Consider the following 6,000-nt stretch of genomic DNA (forward strand, 5'->3'; position numbering starts at 1 on the left):
ATGGAATTTATTTTCCGGAGTCAACAAGTTCAACTTTTTATTAAGTTTGCTTAGTGGCTTCAATTTCTGATATCTGGGACCATATTCATTGCGCATTACTCAAGAGACGGTGAGACCCTCCCTGTGGTGAGCTGGCTGGAAAGCACGTTGCAGCTGGATAGCAAAGTTGCCAAATACCAAGAACAACGTTGCAGATGAGATAAGGTTATTGGTAACTATGTGTCATTTCACAACCCTCAAGCATGTTTTAGCACTCAGCAGAGACACAGAATGTGTCCAAATAGTTTGTTACCTTCTGATAGCCCTGGGAACTGAACCCATGTGCTATTTTATAATTGACAATCAAGTCACTCAAAAATACCTGAGGTCACTCACACAAACTATTCCAAAAACAGATTATTATCGACCAGATACCTGCAACACCGCGCCCCACCTCCCCAACCCTGGTTGGAGGTAGAATCAGCCAAAAATGTACAGAGTAAGTACTTACCACCAAAGTATATCTAGCACAACTCTATTTGTCGCTGCTTATAAGCCTACAGTAAATTTGGGCATATTTCAATAAGTGGTCCTGGCCAACATTTATCTCAGAAGCAAAATTATATTCAACACATTGTCTGATCATTATCACATTGCTTTATATGCATTGAAATTGACTGACATAATTCCTACAACAGTGGCCTTGCTTTACTTTTTTTAGTGAAACATCGAATCCCTCTAGTGTGGAAACAGGCCCTTCAGCCCAACAAGTCCACACTGACCCTCAGAGCATCCCACCCAGACCCAACCTCTGTAACCCACCTAATCTACACATCCCTCAACACTATGGGGAATTTTCCACCTAGCCTACACATTTTTGGAAACCCATGGCAGACATGGGAAGAATGTGGAAACTCCACACAGGTGGTCACCCAAGGGTGGAATTGAACCTGGGTCCCTGGTGCTGTGAAGCAGCAGTGCTAGCTACTTAGCCACCAAGCTGCCCCAATAGGTCAGCACAACACTGTGGGCCAAAGGGCCTGTACTGTGCTATGTTCGAATTCCACCAACTGCTGTGGTAGGATTCAAACCCAGGTCCCCAGAACAATTAGCCAGGTCTCTGGATTAACAGTCCAGCGATGATACCACTAGGACATTGCCTCCCCCACTTAAAAAAATCATTGATGGGATGAGGAAATTGCTAGCTAGGCCAGTATTTATTACCCATCACTAATTTGCCGGAGGGTAGTTAAGAGTTAACCACATTGCTGTGGTTATGGAGTCACATGTAGCCAAGACCAGATAAGGATGGTAGATTTTCCTTCCCTAACGTGAACCTGATTTGGTTTTCCCCGACAATCGAAAATAGTTTCATGGTAACCATTAGATTTTTAATTGAATTCAAATTCCACATCTGCCATGGCAGGATTTGAGGTTCCCAGAACATTACCTAGGTCTCTTGATTAAAATTCCACCGATAATACGACTGATCCATTAGCTCCCCTAGAAAGCAGTTTCGGACACTGAGGTCCTGAAGGCTGCTATATAAACATGAGTCTTCCTTTTATGTTTTCTATTTAATTAATTGCACACACTTTGAGTATTACGATACATGCATTTTCCTCGGCACCCATACCCCACTGCACCGCAACCTCCCCTGCCCCACCTTGTTTCTCTGCTTTATATTCCCACTCTAGTCAGTTACCTGATATGGAAGAACAACTGTATTTCCATTTTCCTTTTCATTAATTCTGAGATGTGAGCCTTGCTGGCATGATCAATATTTATTGTGCATCTTGAATGCACCTTTGACCCACTTTTTGAACAGTTGCAGATCATGTGGTGTTGGGATACTCACAGCGGTGTTAGGCAGGGAGCTCCAGGATTTTGGTGCAGCAACAGTGAAGCACAGTGATATAGTCTAAAGTCAGGATAGTGTGCACCTTGTAGGGGATCTTTCAAGTGGTGGCATTTCTTACGTCTCTACTATCCTTAGGCCCCACCTCAATGTGGGTGGCATGGTGGCTCAGTGGTTAGTACTGCTGCCTCACACTGCCAGGGGCCTGGGCTCAATTCCACCCTCAGGTGACTGTCTGAGTGGGTTTATGCCCACAATCCAAAAATGTACAGGCTAGGTGGATTGGCCATGCCAAATTGTCCACAGTGTTCGGGGATGTGTAGTGTAGGGCATTGGGTCTGGGTGGGACGCTCTGTGTGTCAGTGTGGACTTGTTGGGCTGAAGGGCCTATTTCCACACTGTAAGGATTCTATGATTGCATAAGCTGCTCGTTCCAGGGTGTGCTCTGCCCTAAACCCCCCCTCCCTTTACACTCTAAAGGGCAGAATTTAACGTCTTCAGCCATGCCTCATTCTTGCCTCCATCCTGATTAAAGTCTATTCTGGGAAGCACTCCTGCTCGGATTCTAATTAAAGCCCTTAAGTAGGTAAGTAATTAGTGTCTGATTAAATAACCTAGTGCCCTGTTGAGTGCTCATCATTCCAACAGCCCTCCGTTTTGAGTCCAAGCCCAAGTCACCCCTCACCAGAGGCTTGGGATCCAGCAACGGTACCAGGCATCGGTAGGTATAGCACTGGCAGCAGTTACCAGCTCCTCAGTGGTGCTGCCATCAAATATTGCTGCCAGGCTCTGATTGGCTAGTAGCTCTCTACCAGCTAGACGTCCACTCCCAGGGTTTGTGATCCTGGCGTAAGCCTATCATTATCTACTTGAGCAGCTGTAGATCTAATTCATCATCCTTTCCCTAAAAGAAGTGACCTTGGCTCCTACTAGCTCTTAGGAGACTTTCAGAACATGGGCTCCAAGAGGACATGTGGAAATCGAAATTGACAAGTACTCAATCTTCTCCAATAATAAAATCAATAAAAGCAAACAAGTCTGCAGTGCTCTAGGATTGAGCAGCCAATTTGACTCACTTACAAAACCGAGAGAGGCAGACTTGTCATCATGATTCAAGAGCTTTTCATGTGACTCCTGATAACTAAACAGCCCTACTGTTAGGCTGTACAAAGAGCAGGGAATTTCACAAGGACCCATGTTGAAAGGCTGTGTGGCTAGTTAAAACTCCAGGAGCATCCTTTGCACGCTTGTGGATCTTAGGTTCCCTCCAAGTTAAGTCTTAGAATCCCTACAGTGTGGAAGCAGGCTATTTGGCCCATTGAGTCCACACCAACCATCCAACGAGCATCCAAGAGGGCACACTCCCTACCCTATCTTCATAACCCTATATTTCCTATGGCTAACCTACCTAGCCTGCACACCCCTGGACATTGTGGGCAATTTAGCAGATCACCCAGGGGAAATCTACACAAACAGGGAGAATGTCAAATTCAGTTGCCCAAGGGAGAGATTGAACCTAGGTCCCTGGTGCTGTGAGGTAGCAGTGTTAACCACTGAGCCACGATGCCATCCACAAGATTATCTTCTCTCTCTGGATCTGAGCAAATGTAGTTGGATCATCAGTGAACATGGGCCTATACTCCATTATAGGCAGACAGGATTTTTACATGAACGTTTCTCAGTAGCTTAGTTTAATTAATCTGATACCCAGTAATGCCAAAATACATAACTAACCAAAAGAATCTTGGGCCACCCTACATTCCTTCAGAAGGTGACAGCTCAGAAGATAAAATTGCGAGAGAGTGGGGCCTGGACAATGAGGTTAAAAATAAAGCACAATGAAATGTCCAGTAACATTTCAGAAATAACTTTATTTCAGCATTTCTTGTGCGGTCATAACGTTCCAAGTTCAATACGCAGCTCTTGGGTTTGAGCGCAGAAATTATGCCTTTCAAATGAGGCATTAGGCCTCCACCTTCTTGATGTGGCTGCAAAAGATTTCACAGTACCGTTTCAAAGAATAACACTGGAGTTATCTCCTGTGTTCCGGCCACTACTTGTCAATCAACATCACAAAAAGCAGATTATTAATCACAATCATAACTGTTGGCAGAATACTAACATTAATCAGTGGTGCAGACAAAACCGAAAGCCGAAAAGCAGAAGAGATTTTACAAACATTAATCAGGTCTCATCAATGATGGTGGACTCAAGGTCACAAAGCCAATTTCCTGATTATACTGTGAGAACTATTTTTTCCAGGCTGTACCAGTCAGGAAACTGTGGGCTTATGTCCCCCCATATTTCATCCATTGTGAAGCCTGTGGGCTCAAAATTTCCCAACTGTCAATCTTTACTAATGTTGCTTCTTACAATATTCTTTGTTAAATCATTGGCTTAGTGCAGAGGGAGGCCATTCAGCCCATCAATTCACTATGATTCTCCAAACATCATGACTGCCTGCCATTCTCTCAGCCTTTCCTTGGGTCCTGCATGTTACCACTGTCTAAATAATCATCCATGTTGAGTGCCTTAATTGAACCTGCTTCCCATGATCCTTTTAGGCAATGCACACCTGACAACTTGCTGTGTGAAACCTTTCTTCACATTGCATAAGCTTCTTTTGTGAACTACTTCAAATTGGTTCTTGATATTTTTACAAACAGGAACAGTTTTTCCCTGTCTGCTCTGTCCAGATCCCTTATGATTTTGTGGAACTGGATGAACACAGCAGGTCAGGCAGCAGAGGAACAGGAAAGCTGATGCTTCGGTTCGGGACGCTTCTTCAGCCATTTCTGAAGAAGGGTCCCAACCCAAAATGTCGACTTTCCTGCTCCTCTGATGCTGCCTGGCCCACTGTGTTCCTCCAGCTCCACACTGTGTTATCTCTGGCTCCAGCATCAGCAGTTCTTACTACCCCTAATGATTTTAAATTATTTTTCTGCCCTTTTCTCTCTAGATTATTTCAGTTATCTGGATCAATCTTTCTGATGAGCTTTCAGAAGACTGTATCCTAAATTTGAGCATTGGGGAGGTGATGGTTTTGTGGAAATATTGCCAGAGTGTTAATCCAGAGACCCAGGTAATGTCCTGGGGGATCTGGGTTCAAATCCTGCCACGGCAAATGGTAGAATTTGAATTCAGTAAACATCTGGAACTCAGAGTCTAATGATGGCATGCATCCATTGCCAAATGTTAGGAAAAACCCAACTGGTTCACAAATGTTCTTCAGGGAAGGACACTACCAGTCTGGCCTACATATGACTCCAGACCCACAGCATTGTGGTTGACTCCTAACTGTCCTCTGGGCAATGAGGGACAAGCAATAAATGCTGCCCTCATCCTCTGAATGAATAAAAAAAATTAACTGACTTCCTGGTTACACTGCCTGAGATAACAAAACTAAAAATGCTGTTTTGTGGACAATTTTTAGCTCTGAGGTCTACCCTACATGCCTTCAGAATCACGTTCACCTTTGATAACTGAATATCCCCACTTTAAGGATTTGGTTTGAACTTTCAAAGTTGAAAACTGAAACAACTGGCTTTGGTCATTCTTCAAACACTGTTCCCTAGCTACTGTCAAAATCACTTTCCCTGAAATAGTGTGAGAACTTCAGTTAAGAGAACACTGGGCCAAGTGGATCTCTGTCATAAACTGGTTTGACAGGTCATTGCCTTTTAAAGGATAGAATGTTTGGAAGAACCAAGGGTTGGAAAATAAGGAGCAAGATTCCAGGGTTCATTGAATCAGAAAGTCTTTTGGTCCATCAAGTCTGTGCTGCCAAAAATACACTATTACCTGCATCAGAGATAATGGGAACTGCAGATGCTGGAGAATCCAAGATAACAAAGTGTGGGGCTGGATGAACACAGCAGGTCAAGCAGCATCTCAGGAGCACAAAAGCTGATGTTTCGGGCCTAGACCCTTCATCAGAAAAGGGGGATGGGGAGAGGGAACTGGAATAAATAGGGAGAGAGGGGGAAGTGGACTGAAGATGGATAGAGGAGAAGATAAGTGGAGAGGAGAGTATAGGTGGGGAGGTAGGGAGGGGATACGGGATAGGGGAGGACGGACAGGTCAAGGGGTTGGGATGAGGTTAGTAGGTAGGAAATGGAGGTGCAGCTTGAGGTGGGAGGAGGGGTAGGGGAGAGGAAGAACAG

This window comes from Stegostoma tigrinum, chromosome 27 (assembly GCF_030684315.1).
Source record: "Stegostoma tigrinum isolate sSteTig4 chromosome 27, sSteTig4.hap1, whole genome shotgun sequence".
Classification (NCBI taxonomy): Eukaryota; Metazoa; Chordata; class Chondrichthyes; order Orectolobiformes; family Stegostomatidae; genus Stegostoma; species Stegostoma tigrinum.